Below are 13,454 nucleotides of genomic sequence, written 5' to 3'. Positions count from 1 at the left end.
ATATATCTACAACTTGTTCCTTTGAGGGAACATCTCTAGTTTTACCTTTTGTTTATGTACATGTTGTCTCAAAAAGTGCTATTTGATTGGAATATGCTTAGTTTTTGAGTGTATGACAAGATTTTTAGAAATACTTATGGCACTAGTATTATCACACAAGATAGGTATAGGTTGAGGACAAGTGATTTGAATATCTTGTAATATTTGCATCATCCATAGAAGTTAATTACAACAAAATGTGACAACAACATATTCTGCTTCAGCAGTAGATAAAACAATGGAGATTTTTTTTTTTGCCAAACCATGATACCAAGCGAGGTCCCAAATAGAATGCTCCTCCACTAGTACTTTTCTGATCATCAATATTACCTGCCCAATCTGCATCTGTATAAGCATGAAGAGAAAAATATACATTTTTGGGATACCACAGACCATAATATTGAGTTCCTTGTAGGTACTTGAATATTCTCTTGACTACATGGAGATGAGTTTCTTTAGCATTTGCTTGAAACTGTCCAAAAATCCCAACTGCATGCATGATGCTTGGTCTTGTTCCTGTAAGGTAGAGAAAGCTCCTTATCATAGATTTGTATTTTGGTTGATTTGCTGAAGGAGAATCATCATGTGAACTGAGGTTAGAACCTATTTCCACTGGTGTGCATATAGGTTTGAAATCTTCCATTCCATACTTCTTTAAAATCTACTTGAGGTATTTAGTTTGCAAGAGAAAGATTACATCCATTCTTTGCTTTCTGAACTTGAATACCAAGAAATTATGTTAGTTCACCAATTAATGACATTTTGAATTCTTGTTGCATGAATAAGGAAAATCTTTGACTCATAAAATCTTCATTTCTTCCAAATCCCTTAGTGAAACCTTGTTGTTGAAGGTATTTTTCAAGGCGATAATACCATGCACAAGGAGCTTGTTTTAGCCCATGTAATTCTTCTTGATATTTCAAACAAGGTTTTTATCATTTCCTAAAATGAACCCTTCAGGTTGCTCAATACAAACTTATTCTTCTAGGTCCCCATTCAGCAATATATATTTAACATCCATTTGATATACTTTAAAGTGATGAAAGCTTGAAAATGCAAGGCACATTCTTATGGCTTCAAGCCTGGCTACAGGTGCAGATGTTTATTCAAAGTCTATTCCTTCTTGTTGGGAATAGCCTTTGCATACAATTCTTGCTTTGTTTCTAATTACCTCTCCATTTTCATTTAGTTTGTTTTTGAATACCCATTTTGTCTGAATAACATTTTTATCATGAGCTCTTGGTACTAATTCCCATGTATGGTTCTTTTCTATTTCGTCAAGTTATTCATCCATAGTCTTAACCCAAAAGTCATATTTGCTAGCTTGATTTACATTTTTTGGTTCAATTGTGGATAACAAGGCTAGATAACTAGAAGTTCCAACAAGAGTTCTTCTAGTTTGTACTCCAACTTCCTTATCACCTAGAATTTGATATTCTGGATGATTTTTCTGAACATGCCTTGATGGAGTCTTTTATGATGCTTCTGCATTGTTAATTCCTTCTTTTGATGCTTCATTGATTTCTTCTCCAACATCCTTTTGGCTTGATGTAGGAGGATCTTCGTCATCTGTTGGTGCTTCCTTTTTGGTACTTGTGGACACTTCATCAATCACAACATCAATGCATTCAAAAATCTTTTGAAGTATTTTATTGTAGCATTTATATCCTTTGCTTCGAGAGGAGTATCCAAGGATAATTCCCGCATCATCTCTAGCTTCAAACTTTCCAATTTTATCATCATTATTCTTTATGTAACATTTTCTCCCAAAGACTATACTTATTGACAGTTGGAGGTTTACCAAACCATAATTCATGAGGAGTTTTGTCATTGTTTACCCAAATATGAGCTTTGTTGAGGATATTTACTATTGTATGTGTTGCTTCCCCCCAAAAGGTATGAGGTGTTTGAGACTCATCAAGAATAGCACGTGCCATTTGTTAGATTGTTTGATTCATTCTTTCTACCACTTTGTTTTGTTGAGAGTTTTAACTATAGAAAATTGCCTCTTGATGCCATATTGTTCACAAAAGTTGAAAAAATCATTTGATATAAATTCCCCTCCTCTATCAGATCTAAGACATTTGATTTTCAAATCTAACTCATTTTCTACTAGAGCTTTGAAGACTTTAAATTTATCAAATGCTTCATCTTTATGTTTTAATAAGCCAATCCAACACATGTTACAAGTAAAATCATCAATGAATAATACGAAGTATTGTACCCTCTTAGGAGACTTATTTATCATAAGACCACACAAATCAGTATGAATAAGTTCAAGTAACTTACTTGAAGTACCTTCTTTAGCATTAAATTTCACCCTGGTTTTCTTACTGAATTGACATGATTTGCATATGGTACTTTTTGGTAAAGAGATGTTAAGAAAGTTGTGAACTGCTCCCATTCTACTTGACTTATGTAATTGACTGAATATTAGGTGTCCCAATATTTTGTGCTAGAGCCATCTTTTTTCTAATTTTTGTTATAGCTCCAAATCTCACTCTTATGGTTTGTGATGCTACACTCATGGCCTAGGGCAACCCCTCCTTCCAGACCTGGTCCAAAAATTAAAAAAAACAGTGTTTTATTCCCTATACGCGACATTGCCCTGAGTTAAACGTGTGTACACGCGGGTCTGTGTATACCCAACCCGCGTGTATGTATTAAAACACTTAAAAAAATATATAATTCCTTATTTTTGGGTGGAGATCGCGGGTTTTACCTGCTGATCACCTGTTAGTGCCCGTGGCCCAACTGTTCCCAACCAACTCCTAACTAAAAAACTACTTTGGAGATGGTATAAAAAGACATCAAAGGGAAGGCCTAAGGGAGAGAAAAAAGAAGAGCAAGATTATTATGCTGAGATTTTCCCCATAGACCAGGTCTGAAGTCCTTGGTTCTTTCTACACTTCCCCCATTTTGCATAGGAAACCCTTGTTTCCATGTGTATTGGTGATCATTCATCCTTGATATCATCATTGAGTAAGACTTGGAAGGAGCTCTTGTTGGAGGCTTGAGGCTGGAATGAATCCGGGAGGAAGCTTTGCTTGGAGCGTGCTGAAGGTGTTCAGGTGATATCTTTCCGTTATATGTACTTTATTTGCCTTTATATATAAAGAAACACGTCTTTGTTCCCGAAACAATCTTTCTTTATGCTTATGAGATTCTTGTTTTGAATTCTTATGCAAGTGGTTACTTAAAGATTTTTATAACTAACTTTATAGCATAAAGATGGTTTATACATAAGTATTTGTACATGTAATGTTGTTTTCTTTGATTTGTTTGTCTTACAGGTCAAAGGAAGAAGAAGGGAACTCCAAGAAGGGTTTGGACCCTAAAGCCCTTCTCGAACGTAGGACCTTAGGTACGTACCCTTAACATTAGAATTTTCTTAAAAGTAAAGATAATGGTTGTGTGTGTGTTTCTTTGAATAAGCAATTTTCAGTCTGGTAGAGTCTTAGCCCAAAGGACCCTAGGGGTACTTTCCCTTCAACCAGAATTGGCAACTCCACTGGGGACAACACTCTTGTTGTTCCTGGTTTGGGTAGTCTTCAAGCCAATCAAGGCTCAGCCCCTCTGTTTGTTGGCTCTGACTGTCTGATCTGTTCTTGAACTCCAAGCTTTTCCAGTTTTTCAGTCTGTGTTTTTTATTTTTCTTGAAAGACTTCAGATACGCTCTTTTTCTAGATTACAGAAGCGTATATACGCAAGTTGCACTAAGTGAACCTGCGTATACGCAGGTTTCCTTAGTTACAGTCGCGTGTACACGCATTCTGCACATAATTGCAGGCGCGTATATTACATAATTTTCAAGATTTGTAAATTTTCTTTTTGCTGAATGTTTGTCTGGTGGTTTGGGTTAGTTTCAAGCAGTCATTTTCCAGTAACAATCCTCTGTTTAACAAGGGGCATCTTGTTCTGAACTCTCTCTAGTCATAAGGAGTATTAATCTTGTTTTCGTTGATTGCAAGCGTCATTGATTTTTGACACACAAGATTTCTGTTTAGAAATCTTGATTGCTCTGTTTCGGCAGAGTAGGAAGATTGGGTTCAATCTTTGTGTCCATTTTTCTTTCATGACACTTTTGTTTGCTTAACGAAATCATTTTTGTGACCATTTGCTCCTTCGTTTCGGGAAAGTTGTTTTTTATCATTTTCTTGAAACTTGTCTTTTGATCTTTTGGACTTTCATTGCTGCTTCTGATTGTCAAAAGCGATTTCAAACACATTTATTTTTGTTGAGTTTTCATCATTTGAAAGGTGTCAATTCACAAAAGTGTTTAGTTGCCTATTTATCAATCATTGGTGTCAGTATTTTTGAGAGCTTTCCTTTGAAAAAGACTTTTTGGTTTGATTGAAAGAAAATCTTTTGAAAGTTTTGAGTTTCGCTTTCTTAAACTTGCTTTTCATTTGATTTCCCTTTTTGCGAAGTGAAAATGCTTTGTTTTTATCTTAAAACTTGTTTTTATTGTTTGGACGAAATGATTGGTAACACATCATCTTCTATCTAAGCATTTTAGTGGCAAGACAAAATTTGGTAAAGCTGCAACTTTCCTTCTTTGTTTTTAGGAGTAGTCTTTAAATCTTGCATCCACATATAGTTCTTGCATTAGGATAGATTTGCATCTCTTTTTAGGCATATTTAGTTTTGTTAGTTTTTGTGAGTGTGGAGTCTGAAAAGAAAAAGAAAATTTGTTTATATTAGAAGTACCTCTGAACCTCATAGAAATTGCTCTTCATCGAAAACAAAAAGTGCATGTGCATGTAGCTAAGTTTTATTAATTTCTTTTGCGTCCATAAAAACACCACAAGTTTCATCTCCACTACCTTGTGACTTAAAGAACAGCCTAATAAAATCAAGCGCTAAATTAAATCCACTAGAACTTTTTTGTTTTAGTCAGTTACACCAACAAGTTTAGGATTTTAGGGCCTTGGATTAGGCGAGTGGAGAGTTAACTCTCCAAGGCCACATAAAACATCAAACATAAGAGTCTGATTAACGAGAGTAAATCCAATAGCGTTAGGAAGACCAGGAAAGCTCCGGATCTGGGAGTTAAGCACGAGGGTCTGTGAAGACAGGGAAGAGAGATACCCCCTCTCCTACTTGTCCGAACTTACCTCACGACTGTTCCGCCTGGCTTCTGCGACAAGTTGGTATCCATAGTTGCCTCTCCTAGGGATCTGCATAGGTGGCTGCGGAGGGGAATCCCGTGGCACCTGAGGTCGACGTTGTATCACTCTCGACAGTACTACTGGAGGGCACCCTTGCGAAGCTTGGGGGCTTGCACCGGCGCAGGCTGTTGTTAGGAGGTCAGCGTAACTTCCTCTGATACCTTCGCTGATAGGACTAGGCCCTCATCATCCCAGACTATCTTCGGAAGGCCCCTTGATTCACTTTCTCGTATTTTGGTGTCCGGTCCTAATCACCCGGAGCGGAAATACTTGGAAGTTGTTTGACTGGCTGTATCTTTAGGGACTTTATAGTGTGTGCTCTGTGCTCCTATTCGGCTTAGCTTTTAATTTTTTGAGTCTCTAGTTAGATCATAACAAAAAATTCAAAGTGGCTGACCGATCTCCAAGACGGTCTCGAAGACTTCGTGGTCTCTCGCCACCAAGTTTAGAGCCTTCTCCTAGAAGGCGCAGAGGCAGTACTACCGGTGGGGTCCGTCCCACGCTGGTTGACGCATTGGGGATTGATCCTCCTCTCGGGGACATTAGCGGCCAAGCAAGGCCTGGTACTTCTGAGAAAGAGAGGGACACTCCAGTCCTTTCTCGAGTTCGCTTTCAAGCGGAGAATAACGTAGAGGTAGAAGAACTTTCAGAATCATTAGTGGTTCTAAATTATCCTCTACCATTTAGTCATCCAAACGTATTGCAATACGTTGGGACTCCGTCACATAGACCGGAAAGTCCAGGTTACGCTACGCGCTTACCATTCATGACCACTACTAGAAGCATGGCTTCTACGAGTGCTGCGACTATGCAAACCCCTACATCGGTGCAAGGGGGAGGAACCATTTCCATCCCCTCCACTTCCTTGTTTGGATCTTTTGCGAGCACATCTCTACTTGGGTCTACCTCCATTCCGTCCACGAGTGGAAATGCCCAAACCAATGCTTTTAGTATTGGACTCTTCTCTTTTGGCACCCAATCACAGGGTATTCCATCAGTTCCGTTTAGTGCGGCTACGTCCATGATGGGCGGAAAAGCCTCATTCCAGGGTTTTCCTTTCGGAAGTGGTCATATACCACATTCCAACCCGACAGTAGGATCCATGCCTTTTTCTTCTATAGGACAAAGCAGCAATCCTTTCCAAGGTTGGAATAACCCTGGGGTTAGTAGTGCAGGAACTGGGAATCCATTTATCGGCCAACAAGGGAATAGGCCGTACAGCACGGTTAGTTCGTTTCAAAGTATTCCTCCCCTTGCTTCGGCTTGGAACCCATATCAAGGGTTATCAACTCCTTACCATTCTTTAGGAGGAAACTTTGCAGGCTATGGAGGTTATACGACAGGAGTTGGTCAAACTCCGAATTTTGCTGGACCACAAGGCTTGCCTTTTGGTTCAGCCGGTTCTACTGGTCACTTCGGGCAGCCTGGTGCCTCCCAAATCCCAGGACAATCTTTTCAGAACTTAGGGAGTTCTGCCCAGTCTGGGTGGAATCCCCTAGGTCCTCCTAGGCTTCCGTTTCTGGCAACGTTAAACCTGCCAGATCTCACAAAGTTAACAAACGACCCAATCAAGTATAATCTGGCCTGGCCTCCGGTCCCAACCAAACTCCCTTCGGATATTCCAAAATTCGAAGGGAAGAGTGGTGAAGATCCGGGCGATCATGTAACCACATTCCATTTGTGGTGCTCATCCAACTCCCTCATCGAGGATTCGATTAGGTTGAGACTCTTTCAGCACACCTTGACTGGTAATGCGGCTAAATGGTACATAGAGTTGCCAGGGGGCAGCTTTACATCGTTCGCTGACTTAGCCAATATCTTCTTAAATCACTTCCAGTTGCCTGTCCGCTATGATGCAGGAACTGAACTTCTGGCCACCTTTCGTCAGGATAAGGCAACCCACATTTCTGATCACATTTAGGAATGGAGATGGAGAAAGAGGCTCATCAAAGCCGAAATCCCTCCGGAGTACTGTCTAGAGTGGTTTTTGAAGTCTTTGCAACCTGAGATCTCCAAGGATGTCTCCATGTCTGGGGTCTATTCTGAGGAGCAAGCCATTTTCAGGGCCCAGCAGTTAGAACTGATTTACTCTCAGTCTGGGATCCTCCAAAAGTACTTGCCAGATGCTCCTGAATCTAAGGTTGATTTAGCTAAGCCGAAGCCAGGTCCGCACGCGGACGGTATCGTTGGGTCTGTAGACACATCTACAGTGAACTTGTTGAATCAATTGCAGCAGTTGTCTTTGCAAACTGCTTCTAACAACCAAGTCACATTGTCTAATCCTCCCGCTTCCCAAAATTCTTCCATTAACGCCGTCCAATCCGATAACCCCAAAGGAAATCAAAATTCCAATGGGAAAAAGAAAGGACGTGGTAAGAAGAAGAATTTGGATGGGAAGCCCGATGCAAATAAATCCGGCAACAACGCTGGTGGTGGTAAAGGTAAGTCGAGAAAGAAAGTTAAGTTCCCTTGCAATTTATGCAGCGGGGACCATCTAACTCATCTCTACCCTAGAATTGAAGACGCTCAGCGCTTGTTAGGACAGCAAGGGACTTCTAGTTCGCAAGCTGTGTTAACTAACCCGTTTCCCCAAGGGCAGCAACTTCTTGCTGGCGCGAATTCGAACCTTGGGACCTCCTCAGGGGGCAACCAGGAAGGGGAAAAAGCATCAAATGTTTTTATGATGGGTTCAAACGTCCATGTGACTACTCGGTCACGTGATTATGGTGAAGCTGAAACATCTAAGGATAAAACTGTTCCCGGAGGTAGTGACCTTCATATTGAGCGACCTCCTGTTGAGACTATACCTAGGATACCGAAAGGTTCCGCCAAACGCGCGATGATTAACCCTAATGCTAGGGCCACCCAAAATTACTCTATTGTGGAGGATTTGGCTCAAAGCCCATGTGCTATGTCCGCTTTGGAGGTTCTCCAATCGTGTCCGTCTCAGAGAAGTGCTTTACTGTCTGCAATTGGAGCAGTCGATCCAGCTAACTCTTTAGTGCTCTCTTTTGACATGTCAAATGTCAAAAAGAGACTCCCTCATCACATGGCTTTCCAGATAAAGTCTACATACCGGAAAATCAATATTTTTTGCACCATTATAGATGAAGGAGCTTCCACATGTGTCATGTCCATGTCATGTTGGAAGGCTATTGGTTCACCTTCGGCTGTTCCTTCACCAACCGTCTTAACTGCATTTGATGGCCATTCTCACAAGCCGCATGGGATTATCCCGGCCTTTCCTATATGTGTTGGAGGGAAGGCCGTTAATATCGAAGTTGAAGTCATAGATGCTAACCTAGTCTATAATCTCCTGTTAGGAAGGAACTGGGTGTACGAGATGGAAGCCGTCGTGTCGACTCTGTTTCGTGTCATTTGCTTTCTTCACGAGGGGAAAATTGTTAAGGTTGATCAATTGGACTATTCCCCGATTGATCCTCAAGCAAGCTCCGACTCTACTGTTCCTTTGGTGGATAACCCTCGCCCGCCGACTGAGAATTTAGGAGTAGGGATGTATTCCTCATTGATGGGTGCGTTTGATATTCCCTCTCCTTTTGCAAGAATCAATGCTATTTCATCATCCAAGGAGTCTCCTCGAGAAGAGTTCTTCCGAACTCATTATTTTTCTGACCCTTGGACCTTGCCTTCACCTACGACCACATTAGTTGAAGGACAAGTTAATGGAATGGTGTTTCCTATATCTGTAGCTGAGCTTAGATATCAGTCTATCGTAGACTCTGCAGATAACCATTCTACTCCTTTTTCCGAAGAGGAGTTAGATGGTCATGTGGCCCCCGCTTGGAGCTTTGATTCTAACTCTGCCTTGGACTGCTTAGATTCGGTTCTACCTTCTGAAGAAGCAATCCTCGAAGTAATGATGGGTATAGATCGACCTTGGGAAGACTTACACCATCGTTCATATTTTCTTCCTCCATTGCAGGAAGTAGAATCTAGATTCTCCGAGCTCGTTGGTAGTGATGTTTGTACGGTGTCGAACCCTTTGGCTCCAACACACGTACGTGCCGAAGGTAATATGTCGGTAATCTCAAAAACGATACCTATAAACATCTCTAAGGATCCTAACATCATCGAGAATATCTTCATCGGAATTGAGTGTTCCCCTGAAGAAATTCAAATTTACACCGACCTATTCAAGGAATATCGTGATGTGTTTGCTTGGTCTTATGAAGAAATGCCCGACATTGATCCTTCTATAGTCCAGCATGAGATCAAGACGTACAAAAACGCAAAACCGATTCGTCAAAGGCTTCGGCCGGTTAACCCTAGGAAAGCAGCGGCTATCAAAGCTGAGGTTGAGAAGCTGCTAAGGGCGGGTTTTATATACCCTGTTCCTCTTACGGATTGGGTTTCTAATCCAGTCCCTGTGGACAAAAAGCAAGGAACAATCCGAGTATGCATTGATTTTAGGGACTTAAACAAGGCTTTTCTGAAAGACAATTACCCCACGCCATTCATTGATCAGATTATCGACGAGTGTGCGGGTAATGAAATTTTTTCCTTCATGGATGGTTTTTCGGGTTATAATCAAATCTCTATTCGTCCTGAAGACCAACATAAGACAGCCTTCATATGTCCCTGGGGTACCTTTGCATATTGAAAGATGCCTTTTGGTCTTAAAAATGTTGGAGCCACTTTTCAGCGGGCCATGTCATACGCTTTCCACGACATCAAACATGTCATCGAGGCATACTTAGATGATCTCGCTGCTCGCTCTCGAAAGAGAACTGATCATCCGAGTCATCTTCGATTAGTCTTTGAGCGATGTCGTTTCTATAAAATCCGGTTGAATCCCAATAAATGCGTTTTCGCGGTTACATCCGGTCGGCTGTTAGGGTTTATTGTGTCCAATGAAGGGATTCGGGTTGATCCCTTCAAGGTTGAGGCAATAGTTCAGTTGCCTCCCCCGTCCTCAATTCGTCAACTTCAAAGTCTTCAAGGGAAGGCTAATTTCTTAAGACGGTTTATAGCAAACTATGCTGAGATCACTAAAGGGTTCATGCGTTTGCTACGGAAAGGAGTTCCATTTGTGTGGGACGACTTTGCGCAGCGGTCGTTTGATGCTTTGAAAAAAGCATTAGTCTCTGCCCCGCTTTTGAGTCCACCGGATTATGGTAGAGACTTCCTTTTATATCTCGCTGCAGCAGAATCTACCATTGGTATGGTTCTAGTTCAGGAAGACGATGCTCTTGTCGAGCACGTGATTTATTATCTGAGCCGAGGCTTAATAGGTCCTGAACTCCGCTATTCTCCGGTTGAGAAATTGGCCTTGGCAGCTGTCCATGCTGTCCAGAGGCCTCGTCATTATATTTTTCTACGCAAAACTTTTGTCTTAGCGGCGGTCAATCCATTTCAATTTGTCCTCAGTAGGCGAGTGATTGGGGGCAAATATAATAGATGGATAGTCATTTTACAAGAATTCGATCTCGAATTCTTGTCCGCCAAGTCTAAGAAATCTATGGTCTTCGCGGAGCTAATTTATGAGCTTCCTTGTGGAGAGGATATTGTTTATGAGGAAAGTTTACCCGATGAACATATATTCCTCATCTCTTCCCAAGACCCTTGGTATGGAGATATCATTGTTTATCTCCAGACTTCGAAGTTTCCCTCTACTTTCTCCAAGGATGAACGACGCAAGTTACGTCACCTGGCTAAAAACTATGTTATCATTGGTGACACATTATACCGTCGAGGGGTTGATTCAATTCTTCGACGTTGTTTAACCTTAGAGGAAGCAGAGTCTGTTCTTAATGATTGCCACAGTGGAGCTTGTGGTGGTCATCTATCAGGGCTTGCTACAGCCCAGCGCATCTTACGTGCCGGCTACTTTTGGCCTTCACTCTTTAAAGACTGTGTGGAAGCGGTCAAACGCTGTCACCCGTGTCAAATTTTTACTCGCAAGATGCACGCGCATCCAGCTCCCTTTTTTCCCGTTGTCACCGTCGGTCCCCTCACTAAGTGGGGTATTGATTTTACGACTTGTAATCCACCTTCAGCGGCGAATCACAAGTATATTATAGTGGTTGTAGACTACTTCACGAAGTGGGCTGAAGCCATGCCTACTTATAAGAACGACAGTGACACGGCAGCTTTGTTTCTTTTCAATCAGGTTATCTCAAGATTCGGTATCCCAAGGGATATTGTCACTGACCATGGCAGTCATTTCCAAAATCAGCTAATGTCCGAATTGGCCCTTAAATTAGGATTCCGTCAAAAACATTCGTCCCCTTATTATCCTCAGGCCAATGGACAGGTCGAGGCGGTCAATAAAACTCTTAAGACGATACTCCAACGGACAATCGATAAAAATCGGTCCAATTGGCACATTATGTTGTATCCGGCGCTTTGGGCATACCGAACCTCCGTCAAAACGGCTACTGGTTTTACTCCTTTTTAGTTGGTTTACGGGATGGAATCTATTTTTCCGGTTGAATGTGAAATCCCATCTCTAAAGTTGGCTGTTGAGCTTCTTCCTGAGACGTCAAGTCTCGAGGAGCGCCTTGTTCACTTGGAACATCTCGATGAGCAGCGTCGAGATGCCGCCACGATGAATGAGGCCCATAAGAAAAGGGTCAAAACACAGTATGATAAGTCTGTCCGTCCTCGTGTCTTTTCTGAAGGTGACCTTGTCTTGGTCTATGACCAAGATAAGGACGCCTTGGGGGCAGGCAAATTTAAGCCTATGTGGTACGGTCCTTTCATTATCAAACGAGTTTTAGAAAAAGGATCGTATGAGTTAATTGATTTCGAAGGAAACAAGCTGGCGAAGCCCCGAAATGGGCTCTACCTAAAGAAGTACTTTGCTTAGTTCAGGCTGGGCGATGACTTCTTTGTATTTTATGTATATATTTATGCATATATTGTCGAGCGTTTTCTGCTATCAGTACTTTTTGGTCTGCTGTGGCAGGTGCTGATGGATGATTTGGTCTATTTTGGATTCGCCGATGGTGCTAGTCGGCACACTCGGAATCTTGCTTCCGCAGCTTGGGTACTTTATTACCCATGGTCAGTTGATGATATCGAGAGGCGTGTGTATCGGTCCTGCTTCAAACAATATGGCCGAGTATACAGCTATTATCAATTTATTATCCGAGGCAATCTCTTATGGGATCGACTCGTTGGTAGTATATCTTGATTCTCAATTGATAGTGTCTTAGTTAAATAACATTTATCGGGTTAGAGATCCATTATTATATCGCCAATATTTAAGGGTGAGGTTGTTGCAAAGATCATTTATTTACATTAATTATTTGCACATTCCAAGATCTCAAAATTGGTTAGCTGATTCTATCGCTAATCAAGCATTAGACTGGCATATCAATCATTCATCATCATAAAATCATGCATCAAAAAGTCAAACTGTATATATATATGTCGCAAAGCGTCTCGAGTGTACATATGTGTGTCCAAAAATATACAAAATTGGGACTCAAATGCCCATAATCATGGCAGGCATATCTAGCGCCTCGGCTCAGGATGAGCATCTAAGTATGTCACTATAGCGTGGGCCACGCGCCGAAAGATGCGAACCCAGTCACGTGGCATGCCAACCACATGACGGTGCATATCTGGAGGAAGGTCCTCTATCTCGGCCATCGGTACTTGGCAGCTCAGTCTCGCCAAGTGTCGCTGGACGTTGTTTAAGTTCCGTTCCGCATCCGCAGCCGCCTCTTCAGCTCCTCGGCCACACCGTCCATGCCGCGGGAATCCATCTAGTCGTATGGGCCCAATGTTTGGAACATGATCATCATATTAGTCATTTGAATCTCATCAAAAAAAAATTCAAAGTTCATCATTATATTTGAAAAATCCAAAAAATCATAAAATCATAAAAATAAAAAATCTTACCAATCTCGCCCCATGCTGCATCTGGTGGTAACACTAGATCAGGATCTCCTCGGAAATCCAGTCCGGCGTAGGGGTAATCATCCAAGGCGATGATTTGCTGCTCCCACTAGGTAAAGAAATCATCGTCGAATGCATTCCTAGGGACTTCCCCACCCCCCAGACGTTTCATCAAGTCAGCCCACCGGCCCATGCGTGGATCACGTGGACTACTGATGGAAACTGCTACCCTGGGGCGGAGTGCGGGAACCTTCTCGAAGAAGAAAGTGCAGTCAAACGGTGAAAATGGTAAGTCCAAAATTTCTTTTTATAAGTTTTGAAAATGCAAAATTTTTTCAAAATTTTATTTTGTTTGGTTTCATGTCACTTTTAACTTGG

Source organism: Pinus tabuliformis, chromosome 5_1 (assembly GCF_031772625.1).
Source record: "Pinus tabuliformis cultivar Carrire ecotype Pingquan chromosome 5_1, CPIR1, whole genome shotgun sequence".
In the NCBI taxonomy this organism is placed as follows: Eukaryota; Viridiplantae; Streptophyta; class Pinopsida; order Pinales; family Pinaceae; genus Pinus; species Pinus tabuliformis.
This window is presented reverse-complemented; position numbering follows the sequence as displayed.